Source organism: Neomonachus schauinslandi, chromosome 1, assembly GCF_002201575.2.
Source record: "Neomonachus schauinslandi chromosome 1, ASM220157v2, whole genome shotgun sequence".
Taxonomy (NCBI): domain Eukaryota; kingdom Metazoa; phylum Chordata; class Mammalia; order Carnivora; family Phocidae; genus Neomonachus; species Neomonachus schauinslandi.
In genome coordinates this window covers 47,236,602-47,261,992 of record NC_058403.1, presented here as the reverse complement: position 1 = coordinate 47,261,992, position 25,391 = coordinate 47,236,602, and the positions used below count along the sequence as shown (strand labels likewise).

General features: G+C 38.0%; 1 pseudogene; it reads right to left on the bottom strand.

The window, feature by feature from the left end:
* LOC110582695 overlaps window positions 1-25,103 on the bottom strand; it is a 30,858-nt pseudogene extending 5,755 nt beyond the window's left edge.
* Window positions 25,104-25,391: the final 288 nt, after the last annotated feature.

Sequence of the window (25,391 nt, the reverse complement as noted above, 5' to 3'; positions counted from 1 at the left end):
CTAAAGGGTGACAATTCTAGGTGGGGACGTTTATACACTGATTTGAGCAGATCTGCCAATGGTAATGTTCTAGGACACATTCTTAATTTATTCCTATTCATTTCTAACCATGCACTCATTCTGATTTAATGAATTTGATTTCAGAGTGAGATATTAAAGGTTCACAATGTTAGAGTTTAGACATGCGATCTTGGAAACACATGGGGATCCTCACTGCACATGGTGCACACAAAAAAGCTTTTAATTAAACACATGAAATGTATTAGTCACATGCTCTTGAGAAAACTATAAAAAGGTCCCATCCCAAGCCCAGATGTGCCCTTGGGAAGGATTGGGACAGCAACAGGGGAGGAGGGGTGAGTTTCAGCTATGATTACTCCCATCTGTTGTTATTTAACAAACAAAAAAGTTCCCTAAGTGAACACTAGATGTGGGAAAAATTATAAGAAACTGATACCAGAGTTGGACTAAATATGTAAAATAGCTTCATAGTCCTAAATTTTGAGATGGGATTTTAGATTTCAGATTTTGTTAAAGTTGCAACTGCTTGTCACATCTTTTGTTTGACTTTTGCTCTTCGAATTCATTTGATGCTTCTGTGATGAGTCTAGAACATACTATATATTATGGTGGATAGATCTGCCCCATGGAGCTTAGCTTGACCAGAATTTTTCCAAACATAGTTTTGGACACATAATACATTGATCCGAACATGTATGGAGAACAGTGATACCAATTTTCTTAATTTATTTAAGGATCCGAGAATAATTACAAGTGGAGAAAACTCAGCTAAAGACATATTAATCAAGGGACGCCTGGGTGGCTCAGTCGGTTAAGTGTCTGCCTTCAGCTCAGGTCATGATCCCAGTGTCCTGAGATCGAGTCCCGCATTGGGCTCCCTGCTCCGCGGGGAGCCTGCTTCTCCCTCTGCCTCTGTCTCTCTCTCTCTCTCTCTGTCTCTCATGAATAAATAAATAAAATCTTTAAAAAAAAGATATATTAATCAATTTAGCATCAATAAACCACCATTTAATTTAATAAAGAGAGACACACTACAACACAGTGTTTATTATTATGTTTATTATTAGCTACTCTGTTACATTTTCTGAATGGTAGCAGAGTTTCAGATAGTGTGTACTCTCCATGACTGTTGGTATTAATAAATAATTGAATGAACCAACTAAATTCTCATAGATACGTTAATAAAGTATGCAGTTAATTTCTGGAGATTGTTAAAGACTGAGGTGCTAAGAATATTTCACTCTGATTTAAATTTCTAATTTGTTGCTGTTCATTATAATTTGAGATCCTTCTGTGAATTTATGTAAGTCTAAAGAAGATAGTTTGTCTGTGCCTAACCTTTCTAATGTATTTAAATGTATTCAATGTAATGTATTTAAAATGTTTTATTTGTTCTACATAGTTGAAAAATATCATGAAGCTTAAAAGTAAATAATAATTCCTCTCAGATACTTTGAACTCTGATTAAATGTGGAATCTTTGAATACTTTTTAAATGTGTGATTTTTAGGAATGTCAACATTTTAAAAATTGCAACTAAATATTGTATTTTCTTCATGCAATCAGATAAAAAACACCTAAGTACAGTAAGTTTCCTTTACTAGTTCTACCTAGTAGTCAAATTTAGAGGCTTCATCCATTACAGCTGTAGAGAATCACACTAAGAAGAAAAGTGTTGCATCAAGTTATGGGAAATGTGAACAATTTCCAATAAATTAAGGTATTCTTTCCAAAACTAGTTTATAGGAAGGATAAGGATCATAATTTAACTACTGAAGCAATTTTGTCCTTGTTTGTTTTTTTCTTCCTATTGTAAATCTGAAGGAAATATGATACAATTTGTTTTTAACATGCTCTCATGTGTTCCTATGGGATCTCTTAAATCAAGAGAAAAATCTTTGCATTTCTGGGGACAAAAAATATGAACACACCTGGCACTCACAAAATGTGCTGAGCAAGTGGATCAATAAATGACCAATGACTTCAGTATTTTTACTCTGCTGGACCGATGATACCTTTCCGAATGCCATCTTGGAGATGTCTTCTAAACTGAAGCTGATAAGGAAAGTGCCTCCCCCAGCACTCAACTATAGAATATTTGGGAGAATTTAAAGGAAAAACAATAATTCTCTTTCTTTCTCAAATTAATTTGCAAAGTTAATGCAATCTCACTCACAATTCCAGCAGGATTTTTTATGTAATGAGACAGATTCCAAAATTCAGATGGAAGAATAGTGGTCAACTCCAAGGGATACTGTTCATATTTTGTTTTATGGAGAAGTCATCTATTTTAGCAGTACAAAGGCCAAAAATAATCAAGAATTTTGAACAAAGACATAATAAGTACATCTGTTCTGCTAGATATCATGACTCATTATAGAACCATGGTTTAGAACTGGTGTAGGAATGCACAGTGGAGCAGAAGACAGAGCTGCATATACCAAACCATGCATATACCGAACCCTGGTAACAGAGGTGGCATTCAAATCATTGGAGAAATCATTATTGAGTAGATGGGTATGCCAATTGGCTCTCCATATGGAAAAATATAAAAGTAGATCTCTATCTCATATTGCATATCAGAATGTAAAAAAAGAAACTTAAAACATTCAGAAGTAAACATAAAGAATATCTTTGTGAAACTGGGGTAAGGAAGAATTTCTTAAGAGATAAAACCCAAAAGTTATGAAATAAAAGATGAATTTGTCTAAATTAAAACAAATTCCTTTCAACAAAACACAACACAAACAAATTTAGAAGTCAAGTGATAGATGAGAAGAAGAGATTTGCAACACGAAGAAGATTAGGATCCGGAATGATGGACAATGAATAAAATAAATAAAATAAATACAAATAAATGTTGAAATCTAAGGCAATGTTTATTTCTCAAAAATGGCTGCTCAGAAAACAGAGCTTATCTGAAATATATGGGCAGCCTAAAACCACCAATCAGTGATATTTTTGCATTTTGTAGAAGACTCAGGTTGGAGTTGGTTAAAACAACAAAATAAACAAACGAAATGATGTAGTTTAATATAGATTATGAAATTGCAAGTGTTGGGTGTTATAGAATACAAGCCTTCTAAAGATTATTTTTAAAATATTGAAATCAGTCAGTTTCCTCAATTGGAAATTAATGGCATATTCAAGTTAGGACAATTCAAGGATGATTTATTAATCAAAAGACTAATTATAAAGTGTGGTGGGAAATAAGGGAGGTGGCAAGGAAAAGTGCAGGAACCAGGGCTAGCAGACTCAGAACTCTGCCCCCTCCTCGGTCTGCAAAAGTAAAGCAAAGGAAGGGACAGGTTTCTGGACATGGAAGAAGAAAGTCATGAGGAGCTAGGAGCCTTGAAAGGAGCAATGGCCTTCTGTCCAGTGATGCAGCCAGACTGGGTTGATGTTTAAGAGAAAGAGCCAGAGACTAAAAAGCCCAACCTCAGTCTCTGTCCTCCCTCTCATCTCCTGTTAGACTTGCCATAGGCTGACCCTAGCAGGAAGCCTGAGACCAAGGAATTGTGGGTATCTGGTCCACATAAGTCAGCTTTTCAGGGCAGAAAGTAGGCTGGAGTAGGAAAGGGAGTGGATCTGAAGGTAGAAATGAAAGATAACTGGCACAAGAAACAATATTGTCCGTGATCATATTGTGAAGATCATGAATAGCAAATGGTATTTGGTAGCTTGGAACAAAGTCTTGTGAGTGTATTAAACACAGATTCAAAATTTATCTGAATAGAAGTGAAGATATCTGTTTGAGAAAACTGTAAGTAATGCACAAAGTGGCTCAAAGATGGCTAACGCTGATGTTGGACATGCTTATTAGAAATTTGAATAAAATTGTTTAAGAAATGTGAAGGAGAAAGCAATATTTTAAAAATATTTTATTATGTAATGTATGATTTAAAATATGCATTTGAAATGGCATTAATATGAAATGTGACACAGACATTTCATGATTTTATCTTTATACATAAATATTTTTATATTAAAGTTGTACAAAACTTTTTGTATTTTCTCATTTGGAACACTGGGAGAGATAGCCAGACCCATATGGTATGTGAAGAGCTTTGGAGAAAGTGATAAGTGAGTATAAAAAGGGACAAAAGATATGAACCAGCAGTTCAAAGAAGAGATAAGCCAAATAGACAACAGACATAAAAAAAATGCTTAACTTAATCAGGGAAACTATTAATCAGGGAAAAAGTTTAAATTAGATACCATTTCACACCCTTATTTGGCAAACATCAAGTCAGATGTGTATGAAAAAGATCTTGCCCACTGCTGCTAAGAGTGTTAATAATTCCCATCACTTTTTGAGACACTTGTCAATATCTAGTGAAATGATAGCCTAAGACTCTCTTGACCTAGATCTATAAAGATCTAGGTTGATCTAGAACCTCTTGCTCATGAAAGTAGGAAAATATGCAAAATATATTCATTGTGATATTTTTGTAATAGTGAAAAACTGGAAGATATTTAATACCACTCAAGAGAGAAATGAATAAAATGTAGTTTATTTATATATTGGACAATTAATAGCAATTAAAACAAACTAGAGTTATACATATCAACATAGAGAAATCTTAAAATCAAAGGTGGATGCAAAAGCAAGTTTTAGAATGATTCATATTACAGAATAGCATTTACATAGATTAAGCCCAAAGTAATGTTATATATTGTTTTTGTATTCATAGATGTAGTATAAAAACTTTGGAAGGGGTATATCCCACACTCCTCTTAGCATCTGGCTCTGGGTAGGAAGGGTGGGAAGGATGGGACTGGACAGGTGTTGGTAGCATGAAAGTGTACAATGTTTTGGCTTGAAATACCTGGATGTTTGTTTGTATTCAGATTAGATTTAGACTCTGTTTCTTTTATGTCCTGAAACAGTCTGAACACATTTCCAAGAATCATAGCTACAGTCAACATAGTTTTTATTATTTGGAGGCAAATGGAGATTTGAGTTCTTAGTGCTGTGATTTTCAGGGCAAGTTATAAAACTGTTGATTGGAGCAGTTATAATCATTTTCTACAATTTATTTCTCCACTAGCCTATAGTCCAATAGGAAGACTTTTAAATGGAAGAAATTGATCTCAGCTAATGGAGTAGTAGGAAGACAAATGCAATTGTCCATATGGTTAGCTGAGAGCAGATTGTTTAAAATTGATGAGTCTTCTTTTTACCAATTTAAGAGGTGACATGCTTCTAAGATGACAACAGTGTATAGGAAGAACATGAAAGACTTGACCAACTTCCCAATTTGTATTGTCAATTATATCGTGACATTATTTTTGATTAAATATTCAATTTACCTCTATTCAAATATAATTATCACCCATAAGCAGAAACTGAACAAATTAATTTTAAAATGTCCACAGCTGTTAATTATGTGTCACTCACTCTTGTCCCCATTTCCCCGTATATCTATTTCCATCTGTTATGCCTGAACTACAGTGTTCTCTTCTAGTTCAGTTGGGTTCTCTGAGAGCTCTATTTGAATTGAATCCTTCTAATCTTCTGTTCCTTTGTAATTGTATGGAGCATCCACTGTGTGTGAATTTCTCACTTCCTATTCCCCGTCTCTTTAGATAATTTTACTTTCTTATGAAGTTGTAATAAATGAACCCCGCCAGCATTTTTCCCCCATTTGACTATTCCATTTACACTACTGCTGTAATTATTGCATTGCATTGGATGTATTCTATTTGCACATAATGCCTTTTCTGGATTAATTAACAAGCACTGTGGCAACTTGCCAAAAATACATGACATTGTCACGGGGACAGAAGTACTAATACACTATTCACTAATGGACCATCAATTTCAATCTTCAACCCTTGCCTCCTTCTGAGTTGCTGCCTATTCAACAGCCCATTTGGAGGTCTCTGAGTGAATCAAACTTAACAACATTCCCCCAGAACAACTCCTCCCACCATGTTTTCTGTTTAGTCAGTGACATCTCCATCTGCTAGGATGTGCAAGTTGGACTGTCACCCAGTTTCAAGATCTTATTTCTCATATCCAGTTTTCTTCCAGGATATGTCAATTTTGCTTTCTATGTATCCCACAAATCCACCTGGATTCAAGCCACTTACTCTCACTAGCCATCTGGACCATTCAGTAGACAATTTACTAATCTCTCAGCTCTTTCTCTTGCATCCTTCATTGTGTTCTGTACACTGTAACCAGAGGGAACTTTTCAAAGATGCCAAGGCAATCACTTCACATACACTCAAACCCTCAACCTCTGATTGCTAATAACCCTGTCCTTAGGCTAAACACCAAAATCCGTTATGTGACCTCTAATGCCCCGTAAGGTCTGGCCCCAGTTACCCCTAACACCCTCTGCTTCTCACACACTATTACATAATATCATTTCCTTTTTATTCTCAGTGCCTTCTGTTATATCCCACTCTATCTGGTTGACCCCTACTCCTCTTTCAGATTTCTTCTCTCTTGCCACTGCCTTAGAGAAGTTTTTCCTGACCTTCCTGAATTGGTCAAATCCTCCTATTATTAGTTTTCAGAGCACTCAGGACCTAATGTTTCTTAGCACCTAGCACAGTGGTAATATTACATTCACTTGATTCAAGTATTTTTTTTTCCAATAGACCCACACTGCCCATACATTAGCCACTAGCCTAATTAATTAAAATTAAATGAAATAAAAAATTGTTTCTTAGTCCCACCAGCTACATTTTAAGTGCTCAAGAGTCATAGGCAGCTAGTAGCTACCTTATTGGGCAGTGCAGAATGAAGAACATTTCTATCATCGCAGGATAGGATAGCAGACACTACACTCTAAGTTCTTCAAGGCAGACACTCTTTCTTTATTCTTTTTTATTCTGTCACCTTTCTATCTTTGTCTTTGCATGTATTCCTAGTGCCTAGCAACATGTCTGGCTCACAGAAGACCCTCCAAAACATTTTTTAAGCAAATGAAAAAATGAAATAATGAATGAGCACCTTAGAGCCTTGTGAGGACAAAAAGAGCAGTCAAGAATGTTCTACACTGTGAAAATGTTCTCGGAGGCTGGTATTTGCACACCTTTGCTTCCTGAGGCCTTAGGACTTTATGCTTGTCATGTGCTCACTTAGTGACATGTCTACACAAAGCTTTGTTTTGCTGTCTCAGATTTTACTTGGCAAACATGGTCTGGAGATGCTTCATGAACATTTTGTAAGAGAGAGTTCCTTGTGGAAATAAAAAAGTATCTGATTGAGGCAGTATACATGCTCACAGATGTTTATCAGTTTTTACCAGTGAATAATTGTCATGTCTGAGATGAGTTCTTAAGCCTACAGCAATATACCAAGTGATGTGAGGGATCACATTTCTTATTTTACTTTGTTTTATTTCAGTTTAATTTTACCATTTGTGAAGGGGAGAGTTAATGAAGTATAGTCTAAAAAACAGTAAGGAGGGGCTCTGGTTTCACTGAAACCTATGTTAAAGCTGCAAAACATCACAAAAGGGTCTAGTGCTTTAATTAAGGGAAAAGCAGGGGTGCCTGGATGGCTCAGTTGGTTAAGTGTCTGACTTCGGCTCAGGTCATGATCTCAGGGCCCTTTGCTGAGCCCAATTTGAGCCCCATGCTCATAGGGGCGTTTGCTTGCCCTGCTCCCTCTTCCTATGCTCCTCCCCCACTCATGCTCTCTCCCTCTCTCTCTCTCAAATAAATAAATAAAATCTTTAAAAAAATAATTGAGGGAGAAATTAATTAAGGCCCATGGGCCAAATCCAGCACCTTGCCTGTTTTTGTAAACAAAGTGGTATTGGAACAAAGCCCAACCCATTCATTTATTCATCTATTGCTCTTTTCACTATGGCAACAATGAGTAGTTGGGACAGAGACCAGGTAGCCCAAAAAGTCTAAAATATTTACTACCTGGCCCTTTACCGAAAAAGTTTGCCTACCTCTGTTTTAACTCCTATAGTAGCAAAAGTTTCTTTTTGGGGGGCCATGAGGATGAAATCATGGACAGCAGGTGTGAAGTAAGCTGCCCCTTGCTATGCTGTGTAGATTGATACCCTTTAGATGTTGGCGTGGGAGAAATGGGAGGTTGGCCTGAAAAAAGATAATAGATTAGGAAATATGCCAATGAGAGATGAATGCTGGAAAATGAGAGGCTGCAGAAGTGAGGCATATGTGGGTAGGCTTTGAAAGAATGTGGGTCCTAAAAAGCAAATTAGAAGCAGAGAACACCTTTATTTTTTTTTCAGAGTTAAACACTATCAATATTTTGATATATTTTTTTCTACTTCTATTTTTTTACATAAACAGATCAAACTGAGTATATAATTATATCATTTGGGTTATCTCATGTTACAACATGAAAAATTTTCCCATGTACCAAAGTATTAACAACAGCAAGATCTTTAATTAGCTGCAGAGTATTTTCATCATAGAACTATATCATGTATTTTATGTGACCAATCCCTTTTTATTGGACATTGAGGTAATTTATGAATTTTTTTCTTCTGCTATTATAAACAAGGGTCATTAATTCTCTTTTTAAAATCACTGTCTGGGGTTCCTGGTGGCTCAATCAGTTAAGCATCCAATTCTTGATCTCAGCTTAGGTGTTGATCTTGGGGCCGTGAGTTCAGGTCCAGCAATGGGCTCCATGCTGGGTGTGGAGCCTACCTGAAAAAAAAAAATCAGTGTCTAATTTTCAGATAGCAATGTACACAAATTGTAAGGGTATATAACTTGCTGAATTTTCATATGTGTGTTCACCTATGTGACACTAAGTGTGATGAATTTTTCTTAGTTACTCTGAACAAGTGGAAGTCTCCAAAAAGAAGCCTTTCAAGAACTGATGCTGGTGGTTCCTGGCTTTCACCAAAATTAGAAGGATTCTGTGTCATGGACCTTTAATTCTTTTTTTTTTTAATTTTTATTTTATTTATTTATTTATTTATTTATTTAACAGAGAGAGAGATAGCGAGAGCAGGAACACAAGCAGGGGGAGTGGGAGAGGGAGAAGCAGGCTTCCCGCCGAGCAGGGAGCCCGATGTGGGACTCGATCCCCGGACCCTGGGATCATGACCTGAGCCGAAGGCAGATGCTTAACGACTGAGCCACCCAGGTGCCCTAATTCTTTTTTTTAAAAAAATATTTTTTTATTTAAATTCAATCAATTAACATATAATATATTATTAGTTTCAGAGGTAAAGGTCCGTGATTCATCAGTCTTATATAATACTCAGTGCTCATTACATCACATGCCCTCCTTAATGTTCATCTCTCAGTTACCTCATCCCCCCACTCCCCTCCACTCCAGCAACCCTCAGTTTGTTTCCTATGATTGAATCTCTTATGGTTTATCTCCCTCTCTGATTTTGTCTTGTTTTATTTTTCTCTCCCTTCCTCTATGCTCTTCTGTTTTGTTTCTCAAATTCCACATATGAGTGAAATCATATGATAATTGTCTTTCTCTGATTGACTTATTTCACTTAGCATGATACCTCTAGTTCCATCCATGTTGTTGCAAAAGCAAAATTTCATTTTTTTGATGGCTGAGTAATATTCCATTGAATATATATAGCACATCTTCTTTATCCATTCATCTGTTGATGGACATCTTGGCTTTTTCCATAGTTTGACTATTGTGGACATTGCTGCTAAAACATTGGGGTGCAGGTATCCCTTCGGATCACTACATTTGTATCTTTGGGGTAAATACCCAATAGTACAATTGCTGGGTCATAGGGTAGCTCTATTTTCAACTTTTTGAGGAACCTCCATACTGTTTTCCAGAGTGGCTGCACCAGCTTGCATTCCCACCAACAGTGTAGGAGGGTTCCCCTTTTTCTGACTTGTTAATTTTAGCCATTCTGACTGGTGGGAGGTGGTATCTCATTGAGGTTTTGATTAGTATTTCCCTGATGCTGAGTGATGTTGAGCACTTTTTCATGCGTCTGTTGGCCATTTGGATATCTTCTTTGGAGAAATGTCTGTTCATGTCTTCTTCCCATTTCTTGATTGGATTATTTGTTCTTTGGGTGTTGAGTTTGATAAATTCTTTATAGATTTTGGACACTAGCCTTTTATCTGATAGGTCATTTGCAGATATCTTCTCCCATTCTGTTGGTTGCCTTTTTTTTTTAATTTAAAAAAATTTTTTAACTTTTTTTGTGCCTTTATTTTTTATTTATTTATTTATTTATTTATTTATTTATTTATTTATTTATATGTTTAGTTAGCCAGCATATAGTACATCATTAGTTTTTTTTTTTTTTTAAAGATTTTATTTATTTATTTGAGAGAGAGAGAATGAGAGACAGAGAGCACGAGAGGGAAGAGGGCAGAGGGAGAAGCAGACCCCCTGCTGAGCAGGGAGCCCGATGTGGGACTCGATCCCGGGACTCCAGGATCATGACCTGAGCCGAAGGCAGTCGCTTAACCAACTGAGCCACCCAGGCGCCCTACATCATTAGTTTTTGATGTAGTGTTCAATGACAGAGAATGCCTTTAGATCAACTGTTGGGAAACTGACTCTGACAGCTATGCCCAAGAAGGAAAAATGAAGTCAGAAAAACTCTACAGACAGTTTCTGGGAAAGCCCATTCAGGAGTGAAATGGTCATAAAGAGATTAGGTTTCAACTAAGACTGAGGATACCCTGATGTAGATAGAAGCTGAATATAGTAGAGGCAGAGAGGTCCGGAGAGCCCATTAACATGAGGCTCACATTTACATTTTTTATTTTACCTCTGAAAGAGATTATATATAACATCAATGAGCAACACTGGCAGGTTTGAAAGAAGGCAATGATATTTAAACTTTAAAAAAATTTGACCGTGTGTATGTGTGTGTGTGTGTGTGTGTGTGAATCTAGGAAGCCATGGAAAATACAAGTGACAAGCCCTGTAGCATAAACTTTGTAGCCAGGCTATTTTTGTTCAAACTTTGGCTCTGCCATTTACTAGCTGTGTGACTTGGACAAGTTACTTAACCTCTCTATGTCCTGACACTCACCTCCAAAATGAAGATCATAATAATAGCACTCCCCAGGGTTGTTGAAAGGACTAATGGGCTTACATTCATGAAGTGCTTACAAGTGCGCCTGACACAATGGGTGCTCTAGGATTCCATGAAATACAGAGGCCTCCCTCTCTCTCAGCATTTGACTTGCCCTGGCTATAAGATGAACTAGATGCAAACTTTGGATATGATCTCAAAATGTCAATTCATGTGGGTACCTGTTTTTGACAGACTACATAAATGGTATTAAAGAATTCATGTCCTTTAAATAGATGGCTGTTTAGTGTATCAGAGGAATGAGGACTTGTTTTTTGGATTTTTTTCTCCTTTGAACAGATTGTAAAATAGTGTCTGTGTGGAAGTTGCATCTCACTGACCCAAATTCCTGCCTGCAAAAGAGCATAATACTGGGCAGAAAAGAAAGTGAAAAGGTTGGTAAAGGTGGGGGAAACTCAACTCAGGCGGGTGTTTTTGTTTGTTTGTTTTAAAACTGTGGTAAAAAATATGTAACATAAAATTTACCATCAAAACCATTTTAAGTGTACTACTGAGTAGTGCTCAGTAGATTCACATTGTTGTGCAACTAATCTCCAGAACTCTTTCATCTTGTAAAACTGAAACTCTATACTCATTAAAGAACTCTCCATTCTCCCCTCCCCCCCAGCTTCTGGTGACCACCATTCCACTCTCTGTTTCTATGAGTTTCACTCCTCTGGATACCCCATGTAAGTGTAATCATACAGTATTTGCCTTTCTGTGGCTGATTTATCTCACTTAATATAATGTCTTCAAATTTCATCCATGTTGTAGCATGTGTCATAACTTCCTTCCTTTTTCAGGCTGAATAATATTGAATTTTATGTATTTACCACATTTTGTTTATCCATTTATCCACTGATGGACACATGGGTTGCTTTCACATTTTGGCTGTTGTAAATATGCTGCTAAAGAAATGGGACACAGTAGGCAGGTGTCTCTATGAAATTCTTCTGTGGTGTGGCTTCCTTGGCTCCCTGGCCCCCTTGCTCCCCAGAATATTAGAAGAAGGTTGTTCTCTAAACCAGGCAGACTGGGATTACATGAAGTTTCACTCCTTACCGGCTCTGCAATCTTGGACAAGTTACTTAAGTTCTCTGAGCTTGTTTCATTCTCTGTAATAAAGGAACAGTGATAGTTAAACACAGACTTCTTTTAGGAGTTAAATTAAACCCACAAACCAATCAATGTGATAGACCACATTAATAAGAGGAGAGAAAAGAACCATATGGTCCTCTCAATTGATTCAGAAAAAGCATTGGACAAAATACAGCATCCTTTCCTGATTGAAACTCTTCAGAGTATAGGGATAGAGGGAACATTCCTCAAGTTCATAAAATCCATCTATGAAAAACCCACAGCGAATATAATCCTCAATGGGGAAAAGCTGAGAGCCTTTCCCTTAAGATCAGGAAAGGATGCCCACTCTCACCACTATTGTTCAACATAGTACTATAAGTCCTAGCAATAGCAATCAGACAACAAAAAGAAATAAAGATATTCAAATTGGCAAAGAAGTCAAACTCTCTCTCTTCACAGATGACATGATACTTTATGTGGAAAATCCAAAAGACTCCACCCCCAAATTACTAGAACTCATAGTGCAATTCAGTAATGTGGCAGGATACAAAATCAATGCACATAAATCAGTTGCTTTCTTATACACTAACAATGCATCCATTTACAATAGCACCAAAAACCTTAAGATACCTCAGAATAAACCTAACCAAAGAGGTAAAGAATTTATACTCTAGGAACTACAGAACACTCATTAAAGAAATTGAAGAAGACACAAAAAGATGGAAAAACATTCCATGCTCATGAATCATAAGAATAAACATTGTTATAATGTCTATGCTACCCAGAGCAATCTATACCTTCAATGCCATCCCGATCAAAATTCCAATGACATTTTTAAAAGTGCTGGAACAAACAATCCTAAAATTTGTGTGGAATCAATAAAGACCCTGAATTGCCAAGGAAATGTTGAAAGAGAAAAACAAAGCTGGGGACATCACATTGCTTCATTTCAAGCTATATTACAAAGCAGTGATCACCAAGACACCATGGTACTGGCACAAAAACAGACATATAGACCAATGGAACAGAATAGAGAGCCCAGATATGGAGCCTCAACTCTATGGTCAAATAATCTTTGACAAAGCAGGAGAAAATATGCAATGGAAAAAAGATAGTCTCTTCAATAAATGGTGCTGGAAAAATTGGACAGCCACATGCAGAAGGATGAAACTCGATCATTCTCTAATACCATATATAAAGATAAACTCAAAATGGATGAAAGACCTCAATGTGAGACAGGAATCCATCAAAATCCTAAAGGAGAACATAGGCAGTAACCTCTTTGACATCGGCCACAACAACTTCTTTCAAGATTCATCTCCAAAAGCTAGTGAAACAAAAGCAAAAATGAACTTTTGGGACTTCATCAAGATACAAAGCTTCTGCACAGCAAAGGAAATAGTCAACAAAACAAAGAGGCAACACACAGAACGGGAGAAGATATTTGCAAATGACACTACAGATAAAGGGCTGGTATCCAAGATCTATAAAGAACTTCTCAAACTCAACACCCAAAAAACAAATAATCAAGTCAAAAAATGGCAGAAGACATGAACAGACACTTCTCCAAATAGGACATACAAATGGCTAACAGACACATGAAAAAGTGTTCATCAGCATTAGCCATCAGGGAAATTCAAATCAAAACCACATTGAGATATCACCTTACACCAGTTAGAATGGCAAAAATTGACAAGGCAAGAAACAAGAAATGTTGGAGAGGTTGTGGAGAAAGGGGAACCCTCTTACACTGTTGGTGGGAATGCAAGTTGGTACAGCCACTTTGGAAAACATGTGGATGTGACTCAAAAAATTAAAAATAGAGCTACCTTATGACCCAGCAATTGCACTACTGGATATTTACCCTAAAGACACAGATGTAGTGAAAAGAAGGGCCATATGCACCTCAATGTTCATAGCAGCAATGTCCGCAATAGCCAAACTGTGGAAAGAGCTGCGATGCCCTTCAACAGATGAATGGATAAAGAAGATGTGGTCCATATATACAATGGAATATTACTCAGCCATCAGAAAAGATGAATACCCAACTTTTACATCAACATGGATGGGACTGGAGGAGATGATGCTAAGTGGAATAAGTCAAGCAGAGAAAGTCAATTATCATGTGGTTTCACTTATTTGTGGAACATAAGGAATAGCATGGAGGACATTAGGAGAAGGAAGGGAAAAATGAAGGGGGAAAATCAAAGGGAGAGATGAACCATGAGAGACCATGGACTCTGAGAAACAAACTGAGTGTGTTGGGGGGGGGGTAATGGGTAACCAGGTGATGGGTATTAAGGAGGGCCCATATTACATGGATTACTGGGTGTTATATGAAAACAATGAAGGGTGGATCACTACATCAAAAACTAATAATGTATTGTATGATGACTAACATAATAATAAATTAAATTAAAAAATAAATTAAACCATGTTTGTTATATTGTAAAAGTTCAATACATTCATTTCCCCCTTTCCTTCAAATGTACCATTTCTTCTCTGATCACCTACAAATATCTCCTTTTATTCTTGTTTTATTACAAGGAGAGCCACAAACATATCCATGAGGCCCAAAGTTGGCTTGTGCATTAATACTTAAAAAAAAAAAAATGTCCTCCAGGGATCCTAGAAGAGTTGGGCCAACCTTGCTTAACTAAACAAACACTCCTTAGAGTTTCAGGGTTCTTTTGAAAAAGGATTGACCTATCCAAGAAGTCTTATGATTTAAGTTGCCTTTTTTATTTAAAACCAGGAAATAGCATTTCTCTTTTTTCAAAAGCCATTTTAGATATTTGAATTCAATTCAACATAAACTTTCAGGGTATGCCAAATTTGACCCACATATGTTCCCTGATGCCTAACTCTTTTGGGTCCACTTATTTGACCCTGATCTAATAAAGAAAATAAGACCTTTACATGCTTATGTTGGCAGCAAGTGTTTGATTTCATTCCCTTTGGGGAATGTCATTGACATAAATGCTTCTGTGTGGTACACCTTAAAGAACATTACAGTATAGTAACTATGCCAGTAATGGTCTGTTTACTTAAACTCAATTCAGTGGTATAAATATTACTTTAAAATGTCAGCAAAAATGTATTTTTAAATCACTGGAAAAGTACACAGAGAGAATTGGTGATTTTAGATCTTGGCAAAAAGCTATAAAGAAATAAGGTGCCAGATATGTACTCTGCTGGAAAAATTAAGCTTAATGATTATTTTGTTTTGAGAGGAAAAAAAATTAAGAGAATGACTTGAACTTTGAGGAAGAAAAATAATGTAGAATAAAAGAAACTTGGTAGAGGTGACATAAAAATTGGACAGATGGATACAAATGATACTTGCTCTTAAAATTCCACACATAAAAGAATGTAAAATAGCATTTCAACATCGTAATTCAATGTGACATTAGCTAGTACTAAAATGGGTAAACATACATGAGCTTATCTATTTTGAAGTTCTTTTAACTATTGAATCAGAAAATTAGGTTAGGTTTATAAAATGTTTTGCTTTTGCAAAAACAAGCTCACACAAATATAGATCATGGTCATTGTTGGATTTTTATTGTGTGTGAATGTTTAGCATAACATGTTTGCCGAGCAAGTTGAGAAACCTAAGAAGTGTTCTGAAGAGCCCTGGGAGTTTGAGTGTCATCTTCTCAAAGGGGGAAGAGAATTTCAGTCTTACAGGATAGGAGTGAAAACAGGGCTAAGGCGAGCAACAGATGATCCCAGATTCAGTGAATCCTATATAGTGTTGGGGTAAGAGAAAGTTCTAGGGTCTTTGAGTCTATCATTACTTGAGTAGAGTCCATCACCTACCTTGACGTGGTGGACTTTGAAACCAGGCAGTACTGAAAGTATTAAGTCAAGCCTTTTGGTGCTTATTATCTTCAGAAGAAGCTGTGGTGCCAGGTATTAGGGGTGAGACTACTAGCAGGGGGCTGACAGCATTGCAATCACTGTATTGTAAGAAAGTTTCAAGTATTAGATCTATTGTTGTTGGAGTCCCATGTAGTATTGTGAAGTCACAGTTCCTCCATTTATCCGAAAATAAATGTTTTGGGTTTTTTTTTAAGATTTATTTATTTATTTATTTTAGAGAGAGAGTACGAACATGAGCAGGAGGGGCAGAGGGAGAGGGAGAGAGAATCTGAAGCAGATTCCGTGCTGAGTGCAGAGCCTGAGATGGAGCCCAATCTCACAGCCCTGAGATCACAACTTGAACTGAAACCGAGTTGGACGCTTAACTGACTGCACCACTCAAGTGCTCCCCAAATAAATGGTTTGAGTGATTATTGTTTGCTGGGTACCATCTAAGACCTAGCTTCCCAAGATTAGTAAGTATACAATTCCTGCCCTCAAGAATCCTAAATTCCCAAAATTAGTAAATGCACAATTCCTGCCCTTAGTGCACAGTTCTACCTGTTCAATGGTGTGTACAATGTTCGGTGGTGATCATTGATGTTCTCACTATCAGTAGGTAGGGACTAAAGCCAAAAGATGAGTGCACATCTCAGAAAAAATAGTCCTTATATAAAGGGCCATTGACCCACAGTTTCCACAAAGCAGAAGTTAAGGGGATGGAAAGGAAGGATTAGAGTTAGTATGGGCTATGTCCAGGAAGGGTGAAGCACAGGATAGTTTAGAGTTGTTTAATAGCCTGTGAGAGCTGTAGGGGACCTGACCTGTCATCTATTAACTCATTCCTCTTTCAGCTCAAAAAGTGGAGCCTATAGGCTGAAAAGGTATGCTTTAAAGAGAACAATTAGCCTTTTTTGTGGCATAGATACTCTTAAAATATCCATATTTTATAGGGATATCCATATTTTATTTTAGAGATAATCCATATGCTGCTAACTTCACAGATCTTTCCAAGATCACCAATGATTACATTGTGTCTAAATTTACCCAATGCTTTTCACTGATTTTGTCTAAGTGATCTCATGACCATTTGACACTGGTCACTCTTTGCTGTTTAAAACTTTTGACTCCTTTGGTGGCATCATATCTTCCTGGATTTTCTCCTATTTTTCTGACCAGTCTTTCTGAGGTCTCCTTTTTAGTTTCTCTTCTTCGGCTAATCTCTACATCCTGATCCTGTTTCCTGGGGTTCTGTCCATCCTTCCTTTTTTTTTAAGATTTTATTTATTTATTTGACACAGAGAGAGAGAGAGAGAGAGAGCACAAGAAGGGGGAGAGGCAGGTAGAGGGGGAGGGAGAAGCAGACTCCCCACTGACCAGGGAGCCTGATGAGGGGCTCAATGCCAGGACTCTGGGATCATGACCTAAGCTGAAAGCAGATGCTTAACCAACTGAGCCACCCAGGCACCCCCTGTCCATCCTTCCTATTCTTATAATCCTCATAGTCTTTCTGAGCAGTCTGACCTCCTGCCATGACTTTACTTTCTGTTTGTAAGTTGATAATTCCTACACACATCTCAAACTAAGATCTGTCTCCTGGATTCCAGGCCCTTATTCCAGAAGCCTCTTGAATGTCTCCACTTGGCTGTTCCATGTGAGCCTTAAACTCAATAAACACAAAACTGAAATTATCATCATTTCTCCATCCTGACACTGTGTCCCCAAATCTCTTCCTCTTCTATTCCTCATTTTGCTTTGTACCATGATGCTTAGACTCCTCAAACCCAAGGTTAATTTTTGATTCATCCTCATATTCTTTTGAACATGTTTTTTACCTATTTAATTCCTTTCCTCCCCAATTTAGGGGTTGATTTCATGACCCTGACCATCATGTCCTGAGCTGAAATCAAGTTGGACACTTAACTGACTGAGCCACCAAGGTGCCCCTAAAAATATGCATTTTTAAAAATCTAGCAATACAGGAGAAACCAAGTGAATATGAAATGATGCTTAGGTTTACAATGAAACTATTTTATGCTCATCAGAGGGGCAAAAATGAAAAATGTGATGCTTTAAGTGTTGGTGATAATATGGAGACATGGGAATTCCAACATTGCTGGTGGTCTTTTGGCAGTGGACTTAGCAATAACTAGTAAACTCAAAGATGTATGTGTCCTTTGACCAGTAATTGGAACTTAAAGGTCCATACTCTAGAGAAACCATAGCACATGTACACAGGAAGAAATGTTTGGAGATAATGACTGCAGCTATGTGCAATAGCAAAACCATGTAAACAACATGAATATTCAATAGGAGAAGAGAAAAAATTCTGAATAGGTGTTCCCTCTGGGAATAAGAGGAGAATGAGATTAGGGAAAGTATCTGTATTGTTTCATTTATTAAGAGGCTTAGTGACTTTGCCAAGTTATACCAATTAGCCAGAACTTTAATAGTATAAAAAAGAGTAGAAATAGTAAAATTGGGGTTGAAGTATTAAAAAATAAAAATGTGTTTTTGGAAGGAATAAGGATCAAAATAAACCCAATGCCTTATGTAATTGTGGGTGGGTCAAAAACAATTTTTTATTTTGGCCAATTCACAAAGACCTGTCTTGACTCTATCAGAGAACTGTTGAAAACATTGTCTACTCTGACTTCCTGGATATGCCCTGCTTTAGTGGTGCCATGTAAACAACCTCACTGGCTTTTTCAAGGGGAGTTGTAATATGAAGGCATCATGTGATAGAAATTCTGTTATGTTTCCTTGCTAGTCCATTCCTTTTCTACCTGACCTTTAAATGTTTTAGTTTGTCATGACTCCATCCCCTTAACACTCTGTGTTCTCTCTCTAAGTGACTGCAACTATTTCTACATTTAAATGTCAAGTTCAGATAGCTCATCTAAGCTCTAGACTTCAAATAATCAACTACTCACTCAACATCCCACTGGGACTCTTATGGACAACTGAGAGTCCAAATCTAATACTGAATTCATTCTCTTCACCCACCTCCCCCAAACATATTCCTGCTGTGTTTCCTTCCCCAAATAGAATATCACCATCTACCCAACTGCAGCTACCAGAAAACTGGGAGTCATTTTTGACATCTCCCTCTCTCCTATCCTTTATATCCAACCCATCACAAAGTTCTGTTAATCCTACCTTATGGGGCACCTGGGTGGCTCAGTGGTTAAGCATCTGCCTTCGGCTCAGGTCATGATCCCAGGGTCCTGGGATCGAGCCCCGCATCGGGCTCCCTGCTCCGCGGGAAGCCTGCTTTCCATCTCCCACTCCCCCTGCTTGTGTTCCCTCTCTCACTGTGTCTCTCTATGTCAAATAAATAAATAAAATCTTAAAAAAAAAAATCCTACCTTATAAATATACTTCAAACACATTGACTTTTCTACAAATTCTTTACTACTCATAGTTTTTCCTGGCTTTTGCATCCTCACTGGCCCACTTATATGTGTCCGCATCCCCTCTCCCATATTTGATGAGCCTCCACCCCACTAAGTCACTCTCCACACTATATCAATGGTGATCTCTTCAAAATGCAAATCTGAATGTATCACCCCTGCCTAAAACAGTTTGCCATTGTTTTGGAGGTCCTTCCCAGAATCCTTCACAGGCTCTACTGGACCTGGTCTCTCCCCATGTTGGAAGCTCATCTCATTGCAGCTTTCTCTTCTCACTCTTCTTAAATCTAGCTTCCAATCATACTGTCTCTCTTTTGATTCCTGAAGTGGTCAAGCTCCTTCCCAGTTCACAGCTTTGTTCCATTCTGCTCCCTCTGCTATAAAACTGACCCCAGCCACTACTTCCCAATTCCTCCACTTAGGAGATGTCACTTCATTCTTCAGCTCTCAGCTCAGACATGACTTTCCCAGGAAGCCTTCCATGACCACCGTAGAAGGGATTATTAGTTTTATAGTTACCCAACTCTGCACTTCTTAATAGCATTTAACCAAAAGGTAATTAAACACTCAATTGCATAGTTGTCTACCCACCACACTAAATACTAAGTTTAACAGGAGTAGTATAGTGCTTACTGTTCACTGTTGTGTTCCCTGTTTATAGCCCAGTGCACTGCCAAGTAGTGCCTGAGTGAAAGGCTGGTTTCTGGAATGTCTACGGAGAGAAGGAACTGCAGGGGACTGCGCAATATTTGGAAATCAGTTCTTTTTATTATTTCAGAAAACTAGTCTGGAATAGTAGTTTTAAAGGTTTTTAAACTTATATGGAATTAAATATGTAGCTATGTCTTCATCGGTATTTGAGTGTTTTCCTAAGCTGAAGTGCATTTCCTTGAAAAAAGTGATGTCACTTTTGCATGTTAGATAGGCTTGGTTTCAGAGGCTGTAGTGTTTGTGCTTGGGAATGACTCTTTAGAACACTCTCTAGAGTAAACCCTCAAATAATCCTTAGCCAAAGAGTATTAATTGTGGGCTGGTGAGTGAGGAGAAGAAGAAAGAATGATTTTTCCCACGAATGGTATGAATGTCTTGTCTCTGGTATTGAAAGAGAATGGATTTTGGATTCAGATTTGAGTCAGAATCTCATCTTTCACTTAAACTTTGGCTAAAAATTTTAACTGCCCCCAGCTTCAGTTTCTTAATTTATGTAATTGATTCTATCTCACCTTCATGTGAACATTTATGTAAATACCATAGCTTTATTGAGATAACATTAATCAAGCTCTTAGCATAGTGCTTGCTCCTGGTAGAGACTCCCACAAACTGGTTTACCTGTCCTTGAATTGGCATCGAGGGCCTCAGATAATTGAAGTCAGAGTTTGAACACTTGAAATCCTCCCCTTCTTAAAGCTTATTCTAAGAAACTATTTTGATAGACAGACTGAATGAAATATTGTATGATCATAGTAACATAACAGTCAAGGTACTTTTATACATTTGGAGAAATAGATAATGAAGCAAGGAAAAAATATTTCTAGCAATATAGTGCTTTATTGTAAGAAGGCAATAAAGCAAGTCTGTCTCACCAGGGCTGGATATCGTTTAGTTGTGACCTTCCTAGAATATAGTAGTAGGTGTGTTGTGAAGAGTAGCTGGAAGAACCAACACATCTTCCTGCATTGGAGAGTGATTCATCCATCCTGCAGCCCATTTATCTCACAAATATCTGAGTGCTCAGGATATGGCAGGCACTGTGCCTGCAGTAGAAGTCCAACAGTAAACAAGACACAGTTCTGCTCTGGTGTAGGGCAGGGAGAAGGAAAAGTAAAAGATAATAAGCAAATATATACGATATCAGGTGGTGATAAATAGAATAACACATAAAAAAGAACAAGGGGATAGAGAGGATGTGTGTGTGTGTGTGTGTGCACAGTCTTTAATACAAGATGGTCTGCGAAAGCCTCTAAAAGGCAGATTAGAACAGAGGCTTGAAGATACAGAGGGAGGAGGTCTTGTGGGGCCCTGAGGGGATGGATTTCCAAGCAGGGGTGACAACAAGAATGAAGGTCCCAAGCAGTGTGCCTGGTGTATCTAAAAAATGGCAAGGGAGGTGGGGCCAGAGCAAGCAAGGGTGAGAAGGAGGGAGGTCAGTGAGTTGGTAGGGTCCAGTAATCCCATACTGAGATTTTTGGCTTTGAATCCTAGAGAGCTAGGAAGCCATGGGGGCACGGGGTTTGAGCATGATTTTATTTACCTTTTAACTGGATTATTCTGGCTGCTGGGGGGAATGGGCTGTTGGACGGCATGGGCAGAAGCAGGGAGACTGTTTAGGAGACTGTTACCACAGCTAGATCAGAAGTATGTTCCCTTCAGTACTAGCTGTAAGGTTATATTAATAAAATATACCTCCATATGGTGTTCTTTCACCAAAAAATGTTCTTTCTACTGTCTACTGACTACCACATTAAATGCAGCCTGTTTCTCTTCATTTATTATTTTATTTCCCTCTATATACTATCCCTCAAATATTTAAACTAGAGGAATAATAAAAGGGATGGTGAAGTATAGTTGAATTTTGGATCCACATCAAGGTAGAGCTGACAGGATTTGCTGATGGATCAGATGAAGGGTATAAAAGAAAGAGGAATCAAGGACAGCACTTAAAACTTGAGTCTGAGTAACTGGAAGACACGGGGATGATTAAGAGAGGGACAGATGCGGGGGATGCTTTAAGGTCTTTTTTATTGTCTAAGTATCTTCTATTCCAACATAGTTTCTGGAATCCTATCTTAATACCTGTCAGCCATTGTCTGCCTTTGGCTTTGTTGACTGCTGAGGGCTGAGTTCTGTGGGATACAAGAGACTTGTCTGGCATGAAGGATATTCCATAAAGGAAGTTGGGAGGAGTGTAAGACAAAGATTGCACCTATTTGCTGCTTAGCCAAGGGCTAGCCCTGTTTATTAAAAAACATTCCAACTGTCTCCCTACAGGGCCAAAGCTGGAGGAACAGCTGGAGGTGATTCCCAGCTTGGCAGAGGTTGCAAAAGCCATTAAATCTCCAAACAATGAATGTTGAACTTTTCCAAGTTTTAGTCAGTGAAAGCATAGAGCTAGAAGAGGGAAGACTCAAAGAAGGTTGTAGCTGGAAGGGATGTTAGCTAAAGACTAACTCAGAGTGACATGACTCAGAGAGGCATGAGACTCTGTGAGGTTATATAACTTCTGTGGGGATGTGAGAGTGGTGGAGAAAGAACCAGAACCTGGGTCCCTGACTCCCAGGGCAGTACTTTTCTTGCTGTACTATGCTGGAGGGAACATGGCAGTCCCAGCTATGCACTGACTTGCAGCAAATCATCCTTTACTCTAGGGAGGCTGGAAATCATGAAGACTTCATTATGCTACTCTAAATCCCCTGGCTAAATTTACCCTGATACGGAAACTGAAGCTGGCTGGGTTTCCTGGTCTAGGCAAGTAAAGAATAGTCATAATAGTCCTTGCTTTCCGCTGGGGATAGAAGAGTATAGACATCATGGATTGTAAGCATAATGATTGGGAAAAAATAGTGTGTAATGAATGATGTAGTAAACCATGCATGTGGATAATTGAAATTCATTTATATGTAACTACCGTAAAAATAAGATTGTAGTATTTAAATTTCCTTGCTTTATCAAACTGGCAGGTGAAAGCAAAATGGCTTGATGTGAATTTCAGCCATCTTTTTTAGGATATCAAAGGAGCTGCTAAGGGGTAGGAAAGGTTCAACATAGACTATTGTGGAAAGAAAGAAAGGTGTTATGAGTAGTTAGCCCCTGAGAAACTGAGATTGGTTTGTTTGTTTCTATTCAAATACTTTGAAAATCCAGGTGAAATTTGTGAATAGCTTCTCTGTAGGGCCAAGATCATCTCTGATTACTACAAAGTTATTACACCCCCATGTCAACAATGGTCAGTGCTCATACAAATTGCAGTCACATTCTCAGCTTCTGTGTGTGTGAGTGTGTGTGTGTGTATGTATCTGTAAAATCAAGTAGAATGGGACAGTCCAGTCTTTTGGTAAAAGTTTGTCATTGTTTTAGCTATTATGCTTGATATCTAAGCATAATATCCAACTTGATTTCCAAGTTCAATGACTCTAGACATTACTAAAATTTAGGGACCCACTCAGTTCTGTACCCATTGACTAATACCTGATATTTCTCATTTTTAAAAAAATTTTTATATATTTATTTATTTGACAGAGAGAGAGAGAGAGCGAGCAAAAGCAGGGGGAGCAGCAGGGCAGAGGGAGAGGGAGAAGCAGGCTTCCCACTGAGCAGGGAGCCCGATGCAGGATTTGCTCCCAGAACCCTGGAATCATGACCTGAGCTGAAGGCAGATGCTTAACAGACTGAGCTACCCAGGCACCGCTGTTCCTCATTTTTTTAAGGAAAAAGTTTTTTCATAACTGTATATTTCTCACTCGGTGTGTTCTAAAATGGAATATTTCTTTTATTTCATTCTACATCATTGCCCTGTGGTCTTCTGTCTTTGGTTTCTGAGACATAGATCCCCAAGGGTTCAGGAAGAATATTCTTCTTTGAAAGCTGAATGCTGGATCTCTGATAGTTCAAGACAGAGAGCTATTTTTCCATGAAGTCATGTGACACTGTTATTCCCTTTTCAATCTGGCAGCATCTGTAGGAAGACTTCAATTAGTTGCACAAAACAATCTACAAGTTAAAGTTAGAGTGATTTTCTTCCCTGTTAGATCTGGTTACACTTTATTCTTTCTGTTTTCATATTTGTCTATTGTGCTAATTGATTAAGCTCCTACTCTCTGCCTGGGAGTACACAAACCCCCCAATGAGCATGGCACATTTTCCTAATTATATTCTAAGATATGGAGGAGGTGGTGGGGTGTTGAATTTTTCCATTCCTGAAGGTTTTATAAACCACACGTAGAGGTAAAATCAGTGAATCCTGCCTTTCTGCTTTCCTTTGGATATATTACAGACCAAATAGGAAAAAAAGATTTAGATTTTTAAGATAAAATGCAAAACTAGAAAATTCTGAGTGTGTCGCAGGGTGCTTCTGGCTAAGGCCAGGCTTCCAGTTCATTATTCTGGGCCTTTAGTTTTCTTCAGTGAAGTGTAAAGAAAGCTTTACCATGTTTTCTCAGTCTCAACAAGCTTTTATACTGCCCTAAAAATTGATAACCCAAATTCTAGCTGCAGAATTTACTGCTTTTGTCTCTGTTTGCTCATTTGGCCTTGCTCCTTCTCTCCCATTCGCTCCCCCTTTATAAATAGTTAAATGCATTTTGTTGGGAATGAAACATACAGGTATCAATTTTTAGGGCAGTATAAAAGTCATTCCTTCCATTATCCAAGTGGGTAAGCTGACCTACTTACTCCATTCTAAAATAATTTCTGCCGGTGTACTTTTAAAACTCTCTGTGTTCTAAAATCACCTGTTGGTAACTATGATGTCCAGCAATCAATAAAAGCAAATATCAGTATTTTATATTGTACTGTTGTTTCGTGTGTTTTTTTTAGTGCTCTTTTCAGCAGTGTTGTCTGTTATTGATGACTAACTTTCTGAAATGAGAAGATAGGCCATACCAGGAGCTCCTGTTTGAGATCCACGGATTTGGTGGTTCGATCCGTAAATGAGATTGATCCTGTGCCAGCAGAGTGAGTGTCCTAAGAGAGGCCACAGCCATATGGCGACAGCATACAGAACTTGATATAAATTAGGGCTGATCTTATAGCAGAAGCCACCCCCTGCCTCCAAATTATACTGTCACAAATCTGTTTCCATGGGAAAGCAGAGGGGAGAAGCTGCCTGGTCCCATTATTCATTTGAAAGCAGCCTCCATATCAGCTAGAGAGAGTGTGCTTGTGTAGGTGACAGTTGCTCAGAACTTTTCCCTTAGTCACATAGGCATTTGATGCCCAAACTGACTTCCTATTTGCATTCCGTTTCAGGGAAACTTTAGACAGGCATTGTC